The sequence below is a fragment of the Sorex araneus genome, chromosome 4 (assembly GCF_027595985.1).
Source record: "Sorex araneus isolate mSorAra2 chromosome 4, mSorAra2.pri, whole genome shotgun sequence".
NCBI lineage: Eukaryota > Metazoa > Chordata > Mammalia > Eulipotyphla > Soricidae > Sorex > Sorex araneus.
The window spans coordinates 129,360,534-129,385,159 of record NC_073305.1 but is presented as its reverse complement, the minus strand read 5'-3'; the positions used below and the strand labels follow the sequence as shown (position 1 = coordinate 129,385,159).

Sequence of the window (24,626 nt, the reverse complement as noted above, 5' to 3'; positions counted from 1 at the left end):
CCTGGCGGTGCTCAGGGGACCATATGGGATGCTGGGAATCGAACCCGGGTCAGCCGCGTGCAAGGCAAACGCCCTACCCGCTGTGCTATCGCTCCAGCCCCAGAACATTTTTTATTTAACCAAATGGGCTTTCTTTAAAAATTGCTGAAGCAGGTTTCTTCAGCAATCTCATTTGATTCTAAGAAGGAATTCACAAAGAACCCCAGTTCCAATGTATGTAAAACATACTATTCACGATTCGCTAAACATAATGACTGTTTAAAGTTGTTAGCAAAGTTGGATGAGTTGAAGGAAGTTCCTTCCTCCTTACATGGCTTTTCTTTTGTACCAAAGATTCAATCCAGGACCTCTCAATTGCAAGACAAGTGCTCTACCAATCAGCTACATCTACAACCCTTGGTTACTACATTTTTCCCTCTGGGTTTTTGCACAACACCCAGTGATTTACTCCTGCCTCTATGGCTCATTCCTGTCTCTACATCACTCCTCACAGTACCAATGGAAGCATATGTGGTGCCAAAGATCAAACCCTATTGGCCTAGTGCAAGGCAAGCTCCTTACCTTACCTGCTGAACTGCATTCTGAACTCAGTCAACCCTCGTAAGCTTGAAAATAATGACTTGGTCTCAGATTGAAGAGTTTAATGCAGGTTGACTTACACTACTGAGATGAGGAGAAAACAGTTGAATTGTGAGTGCTGGCATAGTTTGTACGATGTGTTTGGGCTGCAGAGATACTTGCATAGACTGAGCATGCTTTGCATGCAGGACTGAGTTGGATTCCTGATACTGTTTAGAAATTGAATAGGTTACTACAAATAATACTATGCTTGTTATATAAACCTAAGTCATCTCATTTAATATTTCTTTGTATAAAGTTTAAAAAAAATTGGCAATAATGCATCTTCACATTTCTTAAGGATTAACTATATATTAATATTGATTGAGTTTCAAAAACAGATAAATCATTTCAATAAACAAAATACCATTAGTATTTTGTAACGTTTTTAAGATTTGTAAGGAAAGCTTTGTAGATAGATTAACATTTACAGAAGACATCTTAGCAATTTAATTCAAATTGATGACAAATATTAAGTGAATTGCTACATTTTACTTTCTTAAAAATTATATTACACAAAAGAAAAATAAATATTAAGTATGAAAAATTTATTTAATAAATAAAATATAATAAAGTTAAAGACTGAATATTTCATAGCTCTCACTATAAAATTCTGTTACTATTATAACTATTGTAACATAGACTAAAAAAAAGAATTTTTAGTCATTAAAATTTGCCATATTCTGGTTAAATAATACAAAAATTTTTACACAATCATTTGAAAGAATCAAACAGCAAAACTATATGTTTTCAAATGTTCCCTTAAAATATTTTAACCCCAATAGAAGAGTTGTATATTAAATCCCATTACATATAAATTTATTTTAATTTTCTCAGCACAACAAATGTAGTGTAGCATGATATGGGAGTTTTTTTCCATGAAAAATGCAAAATACTCAATAGTCATATAGAATATGAAAGTCATCTTTATGAAGAAAAACATGAATTAAAATATATACAAGGATGCGGAAAATAAGCTCTTTCTATATGAATAAGTTATCTTATATAAAAATTTCATAGCAATTGATAAATAGCACTATCGTCCCATTGCTCATCGATTTGCTAGAGTGGGCACCAATAACGTCTCCATTGTGAGATTTGCTATTACTGTTTTGGGCATATCAAATACACCATGGGTAGCTTGCCAGGATCTGCTGTGCGGGTGGGATACTGTCTAACTTGCTGGGCTCTCTGAGAGGGATGGAGGAATCGAACTCTGGTTGGCTGTGTTTAAGGCAAACATCCTATCTACTGTGCTATCACTTCAGTCCAAGAAATAGATAGGCATAAAATCAATGCTGAAGAAATAAAATGTAAATACTTTCTTATTAGAAACTATTAAATATTATTTATATTATTCTGAAGAAATTTTCTAAAATCTATATTTGCAATAAATAGCTGCTTAGTCTGTAATATCAAATTTTAAACTAGTGTGATATGTTTGTTTTTTATAACACAGGTTATAAACACAGATTTGGTTTGATTCACTTAAATTACTGAGAAAATTTGAAAATTAATGACAGTTTTACATTATTAAGGCATATATTTTTGCTACTTTTTTATGGCTGCAGACAAAGTTTGTTTTTGTTATTTAAGTAAAATTTTTTACTGTGTGCCAAAGAAATAATATAGTTGGGAAGGTGCTTGTCTTGCAAGCTGCATACTGGGTGTCAAATTTCTGGCATTCATAAGGTCTCCATTCTCTCTAGGAGTGATCCCTGGGAACAGGCAGGATCAATCCCCAGACACAGCTGGGTGTCACTTAAAAATTTAAATGAATAATTTTTGTTTGCTGATATATATATAATATTTGCTGACTTATAAACTTGCCATTTTATAGATGTTAAATTATTTGACATATTAGTTGGCTTTGTTGTAACTTACTTCTAAGCAGTTAGATCATATGTAAATTATAAATAATGATAACAAACATCATTTCTACTTTATTATCAGGTACTTATCTTATTCTTTTTATTTACATTCAGTGCAACCATGAAGTCTAATAGGGCATTGTTGTCTTGGTCATGATTTTAACAGGAACACAGTACATGTTTTATAGTCAAGTAAGCTAACCTAGTTTTGAATTTATAAGTATTTCAAAGTAGACGTAAAATTTAATTATCATCACTGTCACTGTATCCCATTGCTCATCAATTTGCTCGAGCAGGCACCAGTAACATCTCCATTGTGAGACTTGTTATTCTCTTTGGCATATCGAATATGCCATAGGTAGCTTGTGGGCGTGTGGGCGAGATATTTTCGGTAGCTTGCCAGTCTCTCCTGGAGGGGTGGAGGAATCGAACCCAGGTTGGCCTCAGGTAGGGCAATAGTCTTGCACGCAGCCAACCCGGGTTCAATTCCCAGCATCCCATATGGTCCCCTGAGCACTGCCAGAGGTAATTCCTGAGTGCAGAGCCAGGATTAACTCCTGTGCATCACTGGGTGTGACCCAACAAGAAAAAAAAATAATGACATGGCTAATTCTTAATTATCACAGCCTTTAAGATTCTTAACTTGTATACTATATTGTCAAGGATATAGTAAAATAGGATATATTTTACTTTAAAAGAGAAACATGGTATATTTTGCTTTATGATTGAGGGAGAGTGAAAATCTAGCATGGGGGGGTTTCCTGTATTCATGCTTTGAGGTCATTTCTAGAGATGCTGTGGATCAAACCTAGGCTTCAGTAAGGTATACACTCCTACTATCTTCTCTGTTAGTGGTTTAATATTTTCTGATCTTGAAAACAGTGTAAGCTCCTGAAAAATGGTTCTGTGGTTTGAAATACTTGCGTGGCAAGCCTGAGTTCCAAAATTCAAGTTAAAATGCGTCCTACCTGTATGTGCCAAGGTGATCCTACCAGTTGTGCTATTTAGAAACAGAGCCTGTTGTTGGTTTATTCCTGGATCTGAGTCCAGGATGTACTTCGTGGTGGTATGGTGAGACCTGGATTTTGAACCCAGGTCAGTTGCATGCAATTCAAATCACTTGTATCACTTGTCTTCCCAGTGACCTTCGATTTGCTCAAGCAGGTGCCAGTAACGTCTCCATTTGTCCCTGTAAAGGAGCTAGTGAAGCCCAATGATATCTGCTCGCTCCAGGAACAGGAAGAGCCTCAAATCATTCATTCAGGGTTTTGATGAAGAAGTCTGACCATCTCAGTGGTGGGCAGCAACTCGGTATTTTGATGTCCCCTGGAATCCAGTCAGTAACTGCTCTAGTCCAGCGGTCAACTCTGAATCACATTACATGTCCAGCCCATCCGATTTTTGATGTTTTGGCAAATGAGTCACGTCCCTGATTCTTGACCATCGATAGAGGTCAGAACTCCGGATTCCTTCTATCACTTGAGTGAGACGTGATACTCCTAGCATAGCTATTTATATTCCTCTTTGGGATACCCAAATAGCATTCTCATCCTGTTTGCGTAGGGTCTGGGTCTCTGAGGCATGTGTTAGTGCAGGAAGAATGGGGGAATCGAAAAGATGTGCCTGGAGTCGGAGGTCCTTCGTACTCTTAAACACTTATTCGACACTCTTGAAGGCATTCCACGCTGCTCTCTTCCTCCTGTGCAGTTTTTGCACCAAGTCGTTCCTCATGTTGAGTTCTCGATCCAGGTACACACAGCTGCTGCATTCGGAGATGTTCGTTCCATCAAGAGCAAATGGAGCATCAGGGACAAGTTCGTTTTTCAAGAGCATCCTCTTGTTGAGATGCAGCTATAGTCTGACCTTTCCATACTCGTGGTCGAAATAGGTCAGCATTTGTGCCACTTGGCTAGTGTTTGGCGTTATAAGAACTATGTCATCAGCGAAGAGGATGGGTGTAGTAGCAGACCATCTATCTTCACTCCCATTCCTTCCCATTCCAGTCATCACATGCCCTTCTGGAGGGTGGCACTGAAGAGTTTCAGTGAAATGGTATTGCCCTGCTTAACCCCTCTCTTTACATCAATAATCACTTCCTTGTAGAATGGTGAGATCCTGGTGGTGAATCTGTAATATAGCTCATGGAGGATCTTAATGTACTGAGTTTGAATACCCTGTTTGGCTCGGGCTTCAATGACTGCCTCAGTCTCAATAGAATCAAAGGCCTTCTTTAAGTCGATGAACATTAGACAGAGTGGCATCTTGAACTCTCGCTAAACATCAGTGAGTTTGTTCACTATGTGGATATGATCAATCCTGCTGAATCCTTTTCAGAACTTGGCTTGCTGACATGGTTGTCTTTCGTCTAGTATTCTGCCTATTCTATTCAGGATGATATGAGTGAACAACTTGTAGACGACAGATAGCAGGCCAATTGGGCCATAGTTGTCGATGTCGTGGATGTCTCCCTTCTTGTACAACAGAACGGCCCTGCTGGTTTTCCGTTGAGACAGAACCTTGCATTCAGACAGGTAACGTGTGAAGAGCCAAGCCAGTGTATTGATGAGTACTAGTGGAAGATTCTTTAGGTGTTGGGGTCTGACCTTGTCTGGACCAGGTGCTATACGAGTCTTTACCAACGAAATGGTGTGTCAGATTTCGGAAGGTAGGACCTTGGGAACGACATATCCATCCTGTGGAATTGGGTATGTGTGCAGGTGGACGTGGCTGTCAAAGAGATCCGAGTAGAAGTCATGAATAATCCTCTCCATTGCCCTTCTGGAAGATGTGATAGATCCATCAGGATGTCGGAGGGCAGTCATTTTGGTCTTGTAGTTGGCGAAAAAAAGGCGAGCATTATGAATACTTTTCCGGGCTTTTGCCACATCAGCCAACACTGCTGCTCTTCTCTCTTTGAGGTCTTCCTTTATCGCTTCGCTGCACAGCTTTGCGAGCTCAGATTTTAGCTTGTGGTTGCCTGAGGCTCGCGCCAAACCACGTTGACAAATGAGCTCGAGAGTTTCCAAAGACTGGTTTCTGTTTTTGCTTATCTCACTCTCGGCATTCTTTGCACAGTCATGGAGGTGCTGAACCAGTAGATCGTGTTCCTTGTTGATGTTGTCAAGGATGGCATCTTCCCAAGTTGCTGCAATAGTGCCAAGGAGCTCCTAGTTGGTGGTCATTCTGGGTGTTCCTTTCTTAAATTTAAACTTTACAGACCTTTCTCCCCGCTCTGTGAAGTAGAATTTTGCACGAAGGAGACAGTGGTCCGATCCCGTTTGAAGTTTTAGGATAACAGAGACATCTGTGAGGCAAAACCTTCGATTGAATATGATGTGGTCAATTTCATTGTGGAACTGTCCACCGGGAAACTCCCATGTCCAGCATTTAGATTCGACCTTCTGGAACTGTATGTTACCATGGATGGTCTTAGTTGACATGATGAACTCTGACAGTCTCTCACCCTGAATGTTCCATTCTAGGCCATGGGTCCCAATGTGGATTTCTTTGGGCGACCTTCTTGGTCCTATCTTGGCATTAAAATCACCAACAATGATCTTGTAGAAGGTGTGGTCTTCTTTAAGGAACCTCTCCAGTTCCATTTAGAACTTCTCAATTTCTTCTTCATTGTAGTTGGATGTTGGTGCGTAGACGATAAAGAAACTGCAGGCAGTGAGCCACATCTATCCAAGTGTAATGGTCTGGTTTGGTTGTTAGGCATTCGAATGAATCAATGCTCATGGCCAATTTCGTGTTGACAAGGAGACCAATGTCACTGACACCTCTGTTGTTGCATGTTCCAAGGAACAATTCTTCTCCAGTGTTGAAAATGGCGTGATGTGATCAATGTCTTCTTTTCTCAGTCAGACCAATGATTTCATACTTGATCTTCATTGCTTGCACCACCAGGTCCTCAATGGATGCTTCCGGTGCCAGCGTACATGCGTTGAAAGTACAGACAGTCATTTTAGTCTTTCTTCGTTTTGGCAGTCTAGTTCATCCCTGAGATCTTGTCAGCCTCTCCTTGTTCATCTTTCTTAACACTGCCGTATTAGGGGTCTTTCAGTGTCAGATAAATGAGGCCTATTGTTGTTACTGTTTTTGATATATAGAATACTCCACAGTTAGCTTGCTAGGCTCTGCCGTGCGGACAGAGTACTCCAAGTAGCTTTCCAGGCTCTCCAAGAGGGATGGAGAGCCTAAAAATGCAATTCAAATACTTTACACAGTTAAATATTGCTATGGTACCTTACCTGCTGTCATATCTCTGACCCTGCAAATATATAGTTCTATTGATGTATAATTGACGTGCAGTATAGTTTAAAGTATACAATTTGATAATTTTATATTTGCACATATTAAATATATTAGAGTAATTCTAGTTACACTATCTCTATTTCTAATTACATTTTTTAAAAGATTTTAAGATGAAGACTTTTACAGTGTGCTCTTCTAGAAAATTTCTAATAAGTAATACAGTATTATTATCTATAATCACCACACTTTACATACTTTATGTTACAAACTTCTTTTGTATTATTCTGGATTAAAGAAAAATAACTAAAAAATTTAAGGAATTTAAATAATATGCTGCCATTTGTAAAATTTGTGACAAAATGAAATAAAAGAGTAGATTTCCTTTATCTTAAAAAAGGTCTATCAAAAACCGAGAGCTAGTGAATTCTAATGGCAAAATAGCAGAACATTTTTAAAAACAAACAAGGCAAGCATAATTATTAACATTTCCTGAATCATGAATATTATATTCAATGTTATTCTGCAGATCTCACCTAATTCAGCAAATCATGAAAGAAACATATGCTCTAATTATTATAAAATGAGGGATAAATATGACATTATTAATTGATGATACTATTAGCACCTGGAAAATCTGTTGACTAAATAAATCACCATTGTGAAGTGAATTTTATATTTGAAACAATTTTTTTAGACCAACAAGTTAGCTCAATGTGCTATCACACATGCTTTGTATAACAGAGTACAGAGTTCAGTCCTGTATGCCACATGGTTCTCCAAACACTGCAATTCAAAACCCAAATCAAAAGAAAAAAAATACATTAATTTAAAAGTTATCTTGACCCTAATTGAGGGCCTTGACTCAGGGAAGAGTCAGCAGATTTTTCTGAGCAACTATTTTCCCCCTCCAACACCCCTCCCCCACCCCCACAACACACACACATGGGAAGGCAGATGTTGTAAGATAACAACAGCTACACCTGTACTGAACCAGAAGCACAGCCTGGTATTGGTTTTATGGCTCATCCAGGCTACACTTTGGGTTCTTTAGGGTTAAGAAATTAAAGTTAAAAGAAAATTCTCAAAAGGTTCTCTTCACCCTGAATTCCAATCTTCCTTTTTCCTCCCTACTTTCCTGAACCCTATTACAGTCCACCCTGCATCTTCACTGCTGGGATGCAGCCAACCCCAGCTCCAAGATTAGATGACATCTTTTCAACATGGCACACAAAGAGAACAAGGTCTAGAACACAAGTAGCTATTTCCAGACCTGTTGGACACATGGCCTGATACAATCTTCTCTCTGAATTAGCCAGCCAGCTTTTAATGAATTACTACTAGGGACCACAAGGTAATTTTTGGTAAATTTTCAAATTATTGTCTCGGGGCAGGGGTAGTGGTTGTAATAATGTACTCTCCTTATAAACCACCAAATAAGAAACATCTACAGCAAAGCTCTTCCAAGGGAAGTGAAGCAAACATTTTTTGTGGACAACTTTGAATTTAGACTGCTTCAAAAACTTTTTCCCACATTCTTGATAAGAAATTGCATCTATCATGAGACCCAATCATGATTCTTGAATAAACGTTAGGAGAAAGGACATCGTGCAAGAGAAAAGTACGGAAAATTGTGAGTTCTGATCTTTCTCGAACATAGATCTTTAATTGACCAATGTCCTGCAAAATTGAGAATTTTACATCATAACATGATTGATTTATTTCATCTGAGAGTGATGATTTGGACCTCGACATGTAAACAAAAGCAGTGGCTTGACGGACATATGCTGATAGGTAACTCTGTGATATGTAGTAGCACTGTCTGCAGTTGAGCGACAATTTTTATCAGTAGATCCATTGATAAAAAAATCAAACCACAAAAGTATTGCTAATGATTTATGGATTCAGTGTTAAGTTAATATTAATATATGCACAGAAAGAATATAGGATTATTCTTTATAGTACAAGACATGCTAATCCTTAACATTTTTTGTTAACTGAGACTGGCATTTAATATTATCAGTACATATAAAAAATAAATATCATTTATGACTTTAAAATAATGCCTAAATTTTCCAACATCAACTCCATGAGATAATTTTTGTGAAGGAAGAGATGTTCATTTGAGATTTTAATTTTAGAAATTACCCATATACATAGGATAGCACAGACAGGACCTAATGACCCTTTTTTAAAGCAATTTTTAAATATACCAGCAAAGGATTCAGACTGTGGACTTTTAAAGCATTTATTTCTTGATGCAGGATTTTTTTCATATCTAACACAAAACAGTCATTCTAACGACCATATGCATACCATTATTCTTTGCATGCATACCATTATCCTTTGCAGTAAGCAATAAAACAACTAGGATGTAGATTTAACCATGATTGCCAACAACAGATGGATGTTTAATGCAAGTATGTATACATTTATAGTATATACATATACACACAATGGAGTACTATGCAGCTGTGAGGAATGACTAAGCCATGCATTTGATTGTATCTTGCATGTAACTGGAGGAAATCATGTAAAGCAAGTAAGTGAGTCAGAAGGACAAGTTCCAGATCTTCTAAGTACCAACAATACTGTAAGCATAAGATCCAATCTATACGACCAAACTTGAAAATGTTCTGATAAAGGAGACAAGCTGTGGTGTGGGGATAAATCTGTGAAAATGGTGAAGAAAAGTTGACACTGGTGGTGGTACAGGTGTTGAAAAATTGTATGCCTGAAATTCAATTAGGAATATGCATATCATAGTACCAAAATATTTTTAATTCAAATAACAAAATATTTTTAAAAATACAGTGAGATCATTTTATAATACAATTGAAAAAGAAAATATTTAGCTGGAAAAAAGAAAAATATTATCAAGTGAGTTTCATTGACTTCAACAGATTGATTTCTGGGTGTTGAAATCTAGTTCCATACCAAAATATAATAAATAAAGGCAAATGTAGTGTTAATATCTTGAGCGTGTCAGAAAAGGGATTATTGAGAGCTAATTAAAATCATTTATTTAACATGAATATGTTCCAATATTGAATTTAGTTCTGTCATATCCACAATATCCAAATGACATTACCATCAGAAACTAAATGGGAGTGAGAGCTCTTTAAATCACCTAGTAGATATATAAAAGTTATAGTTTTATTTTGCTGTTAGTAACTCATTTTTCCCTTCTCTTACTATGCCATTCATATGTACTTGCAGTATAATTACTATATTTCATTGATTACTTACTATAAAGGAATGTTTACATAAAGGCATCCTCATACATTAGCATATATATTAGGACATTTGGAAAACAACTACATTTATAGTTTTAGATTTTTATTTCCCTTTAAGACATAATTGATTTATAACATTACATTGGTTTCATATATATTAACACGGTGCTTTAATATTTCTATATATCTTTCTATGATGACCACATGAATCTAGTTCCTATTAACCTTCACATATAGCTACATTTTATTTTCTCTTGATGAGGAATTTTAGGAGCTACTCTCTCAGCAATTTCAACACTTAGATATGCACAGGTTTTCCAGCATTTTAACAGTTTTGTTGCAGAGTTATTTGCATAGTCCACTTTTCCCCAAATATTTTGCTATTAGCAAGTTTTATAATCTTAGCATCTGTTCAATTTAAGAAAAAACCCATTGTTACATTTTCTTTACCTGTTTCTCAGAACTATAGTATGTGAGAAAAATTTGCATATTCAGAAACAAATGAGATATTCTATTAAACTACTGGAATGTGAAATTTCTACAGATAATACAAAGAACATCTTGCTGCATAAACAATTCCGGAAAGCAAAGGATATATTTTTCACTAGCTTCAAGTGCAGTGCAGTTACGTGGGAGAAGGAAGGGTAGAAAGCTTCTAAATGAATTTTCCCTTTATAGTCTACAAATTTAAATGTAAAATTTCCTGAGGATAGAATCACATAAACACTATGGAAGCACAGTACCTGTTTTATTTTGGATTTGAAAGTTTAAATGAAGAAACACTGTTGCAAGGTAACAATCAGAAACACATCAAACAAAGAAATATACATATGTATATATATACAGCAGGGGGATTTATATTAGTATATTATAATTGTATTATCATCATAATTAAGTTCTTGAAATATTGTATATTTCTTTTAGAAAATAATTTCTATTTTCTTACATTAATATTGCACAAGAAAATTTTATAGAGAACTTAGTCCATATTAAGTTTTTTCCCTACATGGGGAGTTCCTTTTTCTTTCACTTCTACTGTCCAATAAGTTTCTGTTTTCAAAAAGCAAACTAATAAATAAATAAAATTTTATAGAATACCTGTTCTTGGACTGGAGCGATAGCATAACAGGTAGGGCGTTTGTCTTGCGTGTGGCCAACCCGGATTCAATTCCTCCGTCCCTCTCAGAGAGCCCAGCATGCATTGAGAGTACTCCGCCTGCACGGCAGAGCCTGGCAAGCAACCCATGGCATGTTTGATATGCCAAAAACAGTAACAACAAGTCTCACAACAGAGATGTTACTGATGCCCACTCGAGCAAATCAATGAACAACCGGGGACGACAGTGCTACAGTGCTACCTGTTCTTATATATATGTGATGAGAACCATTAGATATCAAATGGAGTATCTAGTGTAATAATTATTTAAAATAGAATATTTTTCACAATTCTGACATTTAATTGTTCATTCGGCAAATAAATTAATGTTTTTAGGTTTCATAACAACACAAAAATAGCTAGATATAAACACAATGTTATAAATGTTCAAAAATATTTTCAATATTAGCCTTCCTCATTTAACCAGATAATAAAACACTCTACTTCTAGAAAATAGTATTTTTTATAAAAGTAAAATGCTTGTTCATGTACTTAATTTCTTATTATCACCTCATACATATGAATTATTATATTATATATTCTATATCAGGAGATGAAAATGTTGATATTGGTTCTCACCTATATATTGCACTATCATATTGCAGAATTGTATATCTCACAGTGACAATTCAAGCTGCATACTAGAAATTGATACACAGATTAAATGTAGGAGGGGATTTTATAATCTATTTGAAATAGAATACCATTTATAGTGATCCTAAGATGACTTTAGAGGACAGAACATATTTATTGATACAATATATTTATGCCCATACATAAAAATAAATGAAGATAAATATGAAGCAACTCATAGCAAGAGAGCAACAAATCAGTTGATAATAAGTTGATACCTTATTATAAACTGTCATAAGGCTTATGACATTTATGTATGCCTGGAACAATGGAATTAAAAATACATGATGAAAACAATGGCAAAAGGCTTTCTGTGAAAATGTGATGGGTTAATCTGAATTCTCACAATCTCGCTAATTGAAAATTAAAAAAGAGCTAGAGGTATAGCTTAAAGTACTGAGAACAAGGTTTGCATGCAGGAGGCCTGGATTTGAGATCCAGCACCTTATGGGCCCCTCTGTATGACAAGGTAGCACTGTAGCACCGTCATCCTGTCCCGATGTTCATTGTGCTCAAGTGGGCACCAGTAACATCTCCATTGTAAGACTTGTTGTTACTGTTTTCAGCATATCAAATACGCCACGGGGAGCTTGCCAGGCTCCGTGCTGGAGCAAATCGATAAACAACTAGATGAGAGTGCTACAGTGCTATACATTTTTAGCTAGACTATGACTGTTGGGGGACAGTTTTCCCCCAACGCTTCCAGACATGTTGCACACCAGGTTGGGTTCCGGCAGATGTAGGGCAAAGGATGACAGGATCGGGGAGGATCACCCTCAGGAAGCAGCTGATATCTGTTCACCTCATTGCCAGATACACACATATTTTGTAGAGGGTCTCCACTTACAAGAAAGTCCAATCACATAAAGTTCAGCATTATTGGCCTATCTCCTCTCCAACTCTGCTTTTCCCTGGTCCAATCCCAATCAAAGCTAGATGCTACAGTTAGGATGACCTGCTAAGCATATGTGATAGTTTGTGTCTAGGGTTTATGTGACTTGAAGATTGAGTGAGGCTCAAGGCCAAACACCTGGTGCTGGCTGACACCCTGTTCTTGCCAAATTTGCCCAGATACTCCCTCTTGTGAAGCTCTGCTTCTGGGGCACTTTGCAAGCTCTGGTCTTATCTGCTAAAATTCCTGTCACCATGCTCCACATATGATGATTTTTGTTTTCCACCAATTTTTTTTTAATTGAATCACCATGTGGAAAGTTACAAAGCTTTCAGGCTTAAGTCTCAGTTACACAATGCTTGAACACCCATCCCTTCACCAGTGCACATATTCCACCACCGAGAACCACAGCAAACCTCCCCACCACCACCCCACCTCCCTTAACATGCACTCCTTTGTATTTATGTGAATATAATTTCAAGATACTTTGACACATACAATTTTTTACTACAAAGAAAAAATGAAATAAAGCAGTTTATAAACACAAAGTCTTATACTATGCCATTATTATTACAACAACCCAACTGTTCCTAAAATTTGATTACAAGAAAGACCTCTTCTAGTTACATTAATTCAAATATTTTAGATTAATATACTGTATTATAGTAATTACCTCTTATTAACAATTCTACTTAACCTGTTTTTTGTTTTCTTTTGAGAAACCTAGAGATTATTTCCCTTGTCAATACTCATTCATAATTTTTTTCTAAATTTTATGTGGTGTATAATGGCAAAAATAAAGCACAGATAATTTAACCAATTACTACTACTAATCAGCTGACTGCATTTAGGAATTTACTTGATTCTTGGCTGGGTTACCTGCACTCTTCTTTGTTATATTTACCCTCTACCAGAATAGTACTGGTTTTCTCTCACAGATAGAGATTGAGAAAGAATTTATAACATCCTTGAGACTTGGTTTTAAATGCCACAATGACAATTCTTTATATGTAGTTAAAATAAGTTATCTGACTAGTTTAGATTCCAGGTGTGAATCTAATATATCTAATATACATCCTACCTTTTGATGAGGGTATCTGGAAAGTTTTATTTTTAAGTGCATAGAAATATGGATATTAGGAGAACTGGGCAACTATTCAACCACAGCTTAAATAATTATACTACATCAGGATATTTATTTCCAAATTTCATTTCACATGTTAAAATTATACAGTGACATTTGTTCTTGTTAAATAATTAGTCACGCTTAAAAAAAGCTAAAACTAAAAAAATAATAAGGACTTGGTGATTCTGTATTTATAAATTAGTAAAATTTTATAATTTTGCCTGGTTGGCAGAAAATTGAATTACTTATATCTCTGATATCTCACAATTGAAATGTACAGTCCAGTGATTTATTTTCCCTTAAAAAAAACATGGTTTTGATCAAGTGTTATAAAATGTTTATCTTCAAACTATATTAAAATTAAGTTGACCAAGAATATACCAACTGGGTTTAGAGACACTTTAAATCTACAGTAGGACCAAATTTTATATACTAATGTTAGGAGATATTCAGAGAAAACAACTTAAGTTTTCATACAGAGATTAAGGTAGAAAATGTAAAATGTGCTCCATCAGAGAGACAAATTTAGAGCTTTTATGATAGGAAAAGTAAGATTAGGAACATAATATGTGTATTAATTTTCACAAGTTTTAACTATTTTGAACATATATGATTTGTTGCATCTATTTAGAAATTACGAAAAAGAAAAGGCAATGTTAGGAAAGGAGGGATACCTGGATCACCTGTGACCAAGAGTAGATAAAGGACATAGTAAGAAAGAAACCTAGAGGAAAAGAAGAGATTAGCAGAAAGCAACAGGTAGCAGGAATCAGGGATCAAGTACATCAGTGGTATAGAGGAGTGCTAGAACTAAATATCCAAAACACAGTCAACCACACTGAAGAAAGTTATCCAATCCAAACTTCAACATCCAAACCTAAAGTTGTTCCTGTCAAGGTGGCAGGCGAAGTGGTAAGGCTACAGGTTGTGAACACACCTGGAACTCGTGATGGAAGGAACATGACACTGGTGGTGGGTAGGTACTAGAACAAAGTATGTGAAAAAATCAACTATGAATAACTTTGTATATCATGCTATTTAATTTTAAAAAATCAAAGCTGAAAAGCCAGAGAGAAAATGGATAGTAAGGGGTTTGCCTGGTAGCAACCACCAATTTGATCCCTAGCACCACGTATGGTCCGTACAAGCACCTCCAGGAGTTGCTCGCAAGCACAGAGACATAAGAGCCTCTGAGTATCACAGGGTGTGTTCAGACCTTGCAAATGCGCCCTGCCCCCCTGCTCCTCTAACCCAAAGAGAATGGAAAGGACTAATGGAGTGATTCACTCCCAAGGTTGAAAGTCTGTAATATGTACTTGTGATTTAGATGACTTTTTGCACAATTAATTTTTTTCTGAATAGTTTCTTAAAACAATTGTTTTTGACCCAGGCAAAAGGTTTTTTGCTTTAGTTCAGTGGTTTTATGCCCAGTTTAAAGAAGATAATGGGTTTCTCAGTAATGATTCCTGGGCTTCATTTTACAAATGCTGTCACTGATGTCAAGTTTCACACTTTGATACCTGGTAATCTCTTTGAGATCTGTTAACTTGTTTAGTGGTAAATTTTTTAAAATTGTAAATTTTTTGTGCTTGTTTATAATTTTCCATGGCTAAAATTTAAATATAGATTATCCTAGTATATAATTTCTGGATATATTCTCTGTTAAATTTGAACTGCATGTGTTACCTGAGAATTAGTTGTTTTCAATTGGGACTACTCTGCTAGGTAAAGATTTATGATTCTGTCAGTATTTTACTAATAAATATCTAACTTGAACTACTGAAAATTCCCTGAAAATCATTCTCATCTCCAATTCTAATGTCATTTTTTACTGATTAAATGTATGTTTATGCTCTTGCTGTGTTGACTTTCAGAATTTGTATAAACAATTTAATTCAGATATTTAAAAAAGTAACAACAAAGTTTTCATTGTAAATTATATTTATCTTTAGAAAAATAAACTATTGAATAACATTGAAAGATAAATCTTCATAATTTTTACTTGTCAGGTGTCTATAGCTTTTATAAAAGGACCATGATGTCATCACCCACTCCTGTTTCTTTTGTTAAAACATGGAAAAAAATAACCCCACCAATACTTAGTAAACTAAAGTTTTATATATTCCCAAAGTACAATTTAAATTTTGTAATGATGTGATTTTCAAAGTTATTCATCACTGAGTTTTAGACATAAAATGTTGCAGCATCTATTTCACCACCAGTGTCACTAACACTCCACCAAAATGACAGACATCTCTTTAAGTTTATTTAAGTTTGGGTCTCATGATTTCAGTATTACTGTCTCCATGGTTTAGCTAGTTAGCTCTGTCAGTTCTTAACACCAACAATGTACCTGAAATCCCCTTGACACCTGCTCCCCAGTGCTTATTGTATATCTATCCCACTCCTCTTCATTAAATTTCTTTCTTACCTTCTCCTCATAGTTGGGAGCCAAGGGTGATCTAAACATCTCAACTTAAAACCATTGCATCCCCTCATCCAGTTATTCTAACTACCACATATAAGTGATATTTCCTGTGTTTATCCTTCTTCTGGCTTATTTCATTTAATATCATATCTTCCAGTTCCACCCCTGTTGCAGCAAATTACATTATTTCACCATTCCTTACAGATGCATAGCATTCCATTGTGCATATATACTGCATCTTTCATGGTCTTTCCTTGGACACCTAGGTGTATTCCAAATCTTAGATTCTACTGAGTGCGGTAATGAATAATGGTGTGCACACATCTCTTAGAATGAGTAATTTTTCTCTCCTGGAGATAGAGACTCAAAAATGGAATTGCAAGGTTATTCATATCTGGGCATTTCTAGCAATTGCTAGACAGTTGAATTCTAAGTTACTGAGAACTCTCCATACTGCTTTCCACAGATGTTGGACCAGAAAACATTCTCAGAAGCAGCAGATGAGGGTTCCTTTTTCACTGCATCCATGCTAACACAATTTTTTCCTGGAATCTTTTATATGTGCTTTTCTCACTGACTTAAGATGACATCTCATGGTTGTTATGACTTAGAGTTCCCTAAAAATAAGTCATAGTGAGCACTTATTCACTGAAAATAGAATTTTACACCAATTAATCGAGAATTTCCTGACCAGTAAATAAAACTTATTTGCTTTCACTAATAACATCTCCCCTCTCTTGCTAATTATGAAATCTTCCCATTTTATACAAACCCTTGTGGATCATTTCTGTTCGCTTCAACCTCTTGCTCCCTAATTAATGAATCTCTTTACTAAGGCCCTTTATAATTCAAAATTTATTCAAATAATTTTGATAACACTTTTCTAACTATCATCATTCTACAGTATTGTTTATTTGATTGCCATGATTGTTCCCTCTTTAGATTCTGTCTGCATGTGTTTCAAACAATCATAGAAAACAATATGTTTTCCTAAAGGAACCATTAAAAATTTTTATTAAAACAACTTTATTGAAAAATCAATCCAATGGGCCCCTTACATCTCATTGATCTGGATTTGGAACCTGTCTTGTTTTAAACAGGCTGTTCTTATCTCTAAACTACCATCTCAGGACTTATAGGTGAAAATAGTATAGCTTGACTTAGCCGTTTATTTGGCATCTATAAAAAAATATGAGAGATCCTCAGTCCATGCATACCTCATGTAATTAGGCTTATAACTGAAGACCTTGCTTATCAAAGACAGACAACTGGACTTAAGGATCAATTAAATATGAGATCACAAGTGACTTGATATTAAAACATTCCATATCATTTAAAACTTCACTCTGCCTTAATACTGATTATACTTAATACTGAAGTATTAAGTATAATACTTAATACTTAAAACAGTCCAAAATATATAAATATTTTGGACTGTTTTTGTTTTATGACTTCTGTCCTCAAATAAATCTCTTTAATTATACTAAATGCTAATTATTTCTCTCAGGTCAGCAATACCTAAGAGAAATAATTTATAGATAAGTATTTAATATTTAATCTACAAGCAACTGTGAAAAGTTGAATCAAATTATTGTCAATAGTTTACTTATTTAGAGTTCTTTTTCTCAATAGCGGAGGGAAAAGGTATTAGATGGAATTTAAAATAACTGAAAAGGATTAAGTATATGCTTTGCATATAGAGGCTCCATAGTCAGCTCCTGATTCTGCATTTCTCCTAATGATCAGCAGTTGTGGCCCTTGTCCCAGGCATCTTTTGGTCTTAGAAACATGACACTACAGAGTACAAACACTGAACCATTTGTTTGTGCACCTAACTGACCTTTGGGCCCGCTGAAGGATAGTCGGTAGTCCCACACCATGAATATTGGAGAGAAACATTGTGCCCTCAGTGACAAATAATCAGATGTATTTAGTAAGATCCAACATCTGATGCCAGTTACCGATTCTACTTAGAACAAGAATGTTGGAATGCAAGATTAAGGGAAGAAAATAATTTTGTCCCTCTTTTCTATAATCTCTATTGAAATAACTCCCTTTTAAAAATAAGTCAGATTATTGGGAGAAAATTGAACCATTAATAATATGTATTCTTATTGCATGCAATAAAGAAAGTAAAGAAAACTGAGAAATATCCTAAATGGCTCAAATAACCACCTAAATTGCTCTATCCAGATAAAGAAAACAGACATTAGGCAGTAGGAGCTTAAGAAAGAAAGAGCTTAAGAAAGTTTACTGGGAAAAATACAGAAAACAATTATGATTGTTAAGGATATTTAAGAATTGATCTTTTCCATTAGATAAAAGCTTCTAGAAATTTGGCTCTACTACTTGGAGATATAAACTTACAAATAGAGATTTCTCATAAAAAGTTTTGTTTTTTTTAAAAAAAATAGCTTTCGTTTGTTTTCCAGAATTTTTGTCTGGCCACTTTCAAAAGCAATCATCCCTAAGTCATGAAAATGACATAGAAGCATATGTTGGAGATAGTTTATGCTACAATACTACATATGGTTGCAGATTGCACAACTTTGGAGATAGAAAGCAAGAATGGAAAATAACCATTAAATTAGACTAGTACATAATAATAATGTGATGAAATTTAATATATATAACAATATGTAGTGTTTTCAAATTATTCTGATTCATTCACATAAAAATTCAAGATGAGATGTGTTCAAGGGGAACTGCTATTATATGTAAATCGCGTTGTCGCGGTTTCCCTTCGCCAGCAAAGAGAGACGACACCGGTTGAGGGTCCTTCTGCAGCAAGTTTATTGGAGATCTCCACACTTACACCAATGGGGGGAGGAAGGCCCCGACCCTCAGAACGATGTCCTTTTTATAGAGAAGACCCCTCACTTCTGACGTGTTGCTCGCCAGTTGGCTGTCCTCCAATCACCCCATGGGGGGCGATGCCGGGGCCCGCGCTCTGGAGGTTATTTATTACCTAGGGCAGCCGGACGTCGGCGCCATCTTTGCTCCACGTGCTCTGGCTCCCTACAATTATAAAGGTAAATTTTTAAATAGCAAAATGTGTAAGTTCAACTGGCTTAATACACAGTATATATGAAATGTTGCTAAGTGCTGGAACTACTAGAAATATTGGGAAATAATAATAATTGAAGATATTTTTCTAATATTTAAAAAATCAAGATTTTCTCTGATAAATTTGAACATGTATTTGTGTAAATATTAAACATGTACTGTCATTCAAATTCCATATTGATTTAATTAATGTCATAAATTTAAGATGTGGCAAAGATCAATTTTTCCCTATTAAATTTTAAGTTAAGGTTGAAGATTTTCCATTTCTGAAATATATTTGCAATGAAAATCACAGAACAAATGCCTTGTACCTGATCAAGGCTCTCTCTAACTTTCAGAACTCTATTCTTTTGTTCCTGCTTATATTTAGTGAGCATACACACTGAGCTGAGAAAACAAAACCTAAATTTGCTTTAATTACCTGTCCTTTTTTTATTTATTATTTAAAGAAATGTAGTCCAGTGGCTCTGTATAGGTCTTTTGTATAACCATTAAGCATTTTGAAAAGCGGTTGGCTTATATAAAAAGTTTAATAGGGCAAAACTATTTCTCTTCATCTTCTGAGGTTAAGCAATTCATTGTGGTGGATGCTATATCAGACACCATCTCACTGAAGAGTTACAGAAAATTAATGAGTTTGAAGAAAATTCAACTATATTTTCAAACAGTAAAAGCAAAGAACTAGACAGGCATTGTATATTCTCTGCTCTAAAGGCATTATAATTGGCCAGGAAAGAATAAAACCAAAATCCCTTGTCTATAATCATCATCATCATCATCATCATCATCATCATCATCCCGTTGATCCTTGATTTTCTTGAGCGGTCTCAGTAACATCTCCATTTGTCCTAGCCCTAACATTTTAGAAGCCTCTCTTTACTTGCCCTTCCCAACAGTACTGCACTGGAGGCTCTTTCAGGGTCAAGGGAATAAGACCCATCATTGTTACTGGTTTTGGCATATGAATACACAACAGGGAGCTTGCCAGGCTCTCTTATGTGGGCAGCAAACTCTCAGTAGCTTGCCAAGTTCTAAGAGAGGGAGAACTATGCTATAAGATGTCATTTGGGAACTTGGTTTTATAGTCTCTTGATGTTGGTCGTTGACGGAATCACAGGGCGCCAGGGGCAGTTTCTGGATGTGACAGGCTAAGCTACTAGAAAATGAAGGATCTGTGTGGAAGGGGCCCAGTCCCAATCCAAGCAACCTTGTCTATCAGGTCAAAAGATAAACAAATAAATAAACAAAGAAGAACATTCAAGTGGCAAATATCTAACTGGTACCATAATTAAAAGGTAGAATCTGTGATGAAGACATAAAACTTTGGTTTTCTAAAGAATTATAACAGAAATGTTGAGCCTCAAATTTAATAAATTAATTTTAAATTAAAAATATAGAAAAGGAAAAGAAATATTTAGAAGTCACTTTTAAAGTATTCATCTATCTGATTAGATATCCTAGAGCATGTTCTCTACCTATTCCTAACAGTGTCACATTTCTGACCCTGATTCCACTGTGCCCCCATGGTCTACTATTCTTGGTGTACCATGTAAATGATTCCCTCACATGGCCCACTTGAAAAACTTGGTGACCCAAAGGAGGCCATGTGGTCCACAGTTGGTAAATCCTGTTGTGGAGGATGAAAATATCTGATTTGTTCTATGAAAGAATAATGCAATCTTTACTAATTGAATTTAAAGAAAGTTATTTCCTTATATACTATTCTTTATTGAGTAATTTTTATATTGAGAAAAATCACAACAAAACATCTTAACTCAGTTGAATATTTGAATGCATAGTGAGTTTTAAAATTCTAACACTGATTAAGCTTCATTAATTATACTAAACTCAAATTATTCTACTGATTTGTAGAATGCATTCAAAATTTTCTGTTAAAAAAAGTTTAAAATAATTCCTCCAGCTTTTCCCCATTATGGAAGCTACTTGTATATCTTTAAAGCCCCTGGTATTTATTCCATTCTTTAACTAAGGTTATATTGGCTCATTTTGCATGAGTGTCTTTAGAATTATCATGCCTACCTAGAGTCCTTTTAGTAGGCAATCAATTTTATCCTTTTTCCTGTTATCCTGATGCTGTTACTATTACTCATCAAGAACCCAGAGTGGTAGAGAAAAATGACCTTTCTACCTAAAGTTTTAAAATCATTACAGATTTTGTATTGTTATGCTGGTAATAATATTTACCACTTCTATAAGATTTCTGCTAGGAGGTCAGAGATTAATTTAGTGATTCTAAATGCTTGATAATTTCATAGTTGAGATTCCTTTCAAAACATTTTGTCTGTATTAATCTGACTTATATATTATAGAAGAGCATTTCCACAACATAATAAAGTCCCTGACAGCCTACATTAGTATAAATTTAAGATTATAAAAATGTTGATTCACCTGCTCAACCTAGTCACCTTTAAGTATTATACATAAGCATAAAAAAGAATAATTTAAATATCAAGCTAAATGACTAATACACACTCTAAAATTTAGATACCAGTACTTAAAATCAAGTGAGAAAAGCCTTATTTTTCACCATGCTTCTTTAACAATTCAATAATATTTCTGTTTTAAGATTCCAGGATATTGAAAAACAGATACTTATCTAGAAGTCATGCCATCAGATAGCCTTCAACCATCTATTGATTAAGTCAACTATTTATATAAATAAAATAACTTATTTATTTATTATATAAAATTTATTTATTTATCACTGGAGCAATAAAACAACAGATAGGATGTTTGCCTTGCATGCAGCCAACCTGGGTTTGATTTCTCTGCCCCTCTTGGAGAGTCTGGCAAGCTACCGAGAGTATCTTGCCCACATGGCAGAGCCTTGCAAGATACCCGTGGTGTATTCGATATGCCAAAAACAGTAACAACAAGTCTCACAATAGAGATGTTACTGGTGCCTGCTCTAGCAAATCGATGAGCAATAGGATGACAGTGACAATGACAGTGACACTGATATATTTAAAATTATACATTGACTTTTATTATATACAAGGTGTTACACTAGAGGATAAAAATTGGAGTTCCATCTCTGTTGGGATTAATAAAAATAAAAAACAGTTTTGAGCATATTTAATGAAAATACTTTCTTGAAGAGAAAATAATTGTGTTATTAAAATTGTATTTCATTAATATTCCAGTGCATGCTGTATAGATTCTGAATGTAAAAAAAAAAACTTTTAGTAATTGATTATATTAAATGAGTTCTCTGACTGGTTATTGCTGAAAGGAAAACAATGGGAAAGATTTCAATCCTGAATTTAAAACATACTAGTATAAGACCTTTAGGAAGACATCTTTATCTTTAATATGTAGATAGAGGTGTGCATTTCAAATCTGTGCCACAAAAGTACTATGACAGACTCTAAGAGCTGCTTGTGAATGAATACAGAAAATTAGTATCCTGAATATTGCATTAGTATATTTATTATTGTTAAATTTTATAATAAAGCAGTTCATTTAATTTATAAAAAAATTTTAGACCTATGTTCTTCCTCCTATGGTCCATGAAAACATGGGTAATTAAGGGTGTCTACCTTGAGAGTAATTCCTAAATTATTCTTTAAAAATTATTGTCTTCTGCATTGTTGTTTTTATTGTTGTTGTTCTCGTCCTTGCTGCTACTTCTTAGGTTTGCTGCCACATTTGAGTGCTGTGCTTACACATGTTTTCACTGTGGTGCTGCCAGGAGACACACACTTGGTTGTGGTGCTTTCATACTCAAATGCATTTCAGTACTCACCAAAGTTTGCACTCTTTTAGTTGCAGTGTTTTCACTCATACTTGACATCTTTTGCAGTCTTGATTGAATCATGTGGCTTTTGTGGGTGACATTCACGGAGGATCACTGTAGTATGTACATATGTTCTCTCCAGAGGTTGTATTTACTGTCCATGGCACTCTTACTTTTCCTTAGTTGTAGTGATAGCTGGGAACACACTTCATTTTTTTGTGTGTGCTTCCATGAACATGGTTATGGTATAACTAGAAATCATTTGTGTTACAGGGATAGGGAATGGTAGAGCCTCTGAACAGAACAGCCCAGATCAGTTTTGGTTTATGTGGGATACCAAGCATTTGATCTCAGGACCACTGGCTTGCAAGTCCTGCCTGACTTCCGTCAGATCCTTTGTTTTTCAACTTATTTAGATATCTCTACTAATACGATGCTACTCATGCCATCTAAAGCCTTTATTCAAATAAGTAGTGAATTTCAACATAAGACTAGAAAGTTTATATCGTTTATGAGTTTCCTGTTGCATATTTTTCCTTCATAGAGTTGTTGTAATGATGATTTCCTATTTTCTTGTTAAATCTAAGGTCAGTGTTAAAAGAAATAGGTAAATGTCCAAATCATTAAAGGTGGCCATTGTCAAAAGCAGTATGCATACATATGTATGTATTTCTATCTCTATATATAACACATTCATTTCAAATATATAAATTTTAGCCATAATTACTTAACCTCTATTTTGATGTAAGTTTTGGGAGATGGAGAGTCAAATGGTATCATAAAATCAAATAAAAATTAGAAAAGATCTATAAACAAATATCTAAAATAAAGATACAGAAGACTAAACATTGGAAATCGATTTCAACAATCACTTTTGACTGTATCCATGACAATATTGCCCTCTATTCCATCCAGCAACCTGAAATTTATTATTAAGCAAAGATAAAATAAGATTAAACAAATGCTCCGTAAATCTATTGGGAGTGAAATATAGGAGCTACAGTATGGGTGATCATCATAGAACAGTCTCCAAAAGGAAAAATTGGAGCAACACAGCATTGCTTATTTTATTTATAGATGAAACTGCTCTCAACTATGTTTCCTTTACTCTTTGCCTTACACTGAACTTGTTTCACATTCTTTTCCCTAGTGAAGTTTCATATGACTTGGATTTGTATGAATTTTCTTCTTTGTTTTTTATTGAACCTACTAAATTTAATGTAGCACAGAGTCACAAGTTGATGAGGCCTCACACCAGGCAGGGTGGTTTATCTGTGGGTAGTCTCTAAGGAGAACGTTTAATAAGACCACACTCTCCATTCTAGCATATAGTGGTCATCACAATAAATAATATTGATTTGATGCAAATTTATATTTATAGAAATATTAGTTCAGGTTTTAATGTTTTATCATTTATAAACTAGCACCATTGACAAAAAATTACTATTTACCAAAGCCTTAACATACCTTGGTTTAAATAATTTTATATTGGTAGACTTTCCATTGACACAGTGTTTTGCAGATAGTTTCCCTACCACTTATCAGATAACAGTAAATATTTCTTTTTTTTTTTGCACATAAAGTTTTAT

At 35.0% G+C, this 24,626-nt stretch overlaps 1 pseudogene; it reads right to left on the bottom strand.

The window, feature by feature from the left end:
* Nucleotides 1-4,046: 4,046 nt before the first annotated feature.
* Nucleotides 4,047-24,626, bottom strand: part of LOC105942836 (uncharacterized) — a 136,976-nt pseudogene continuing 116,396 nt past the window's right edge.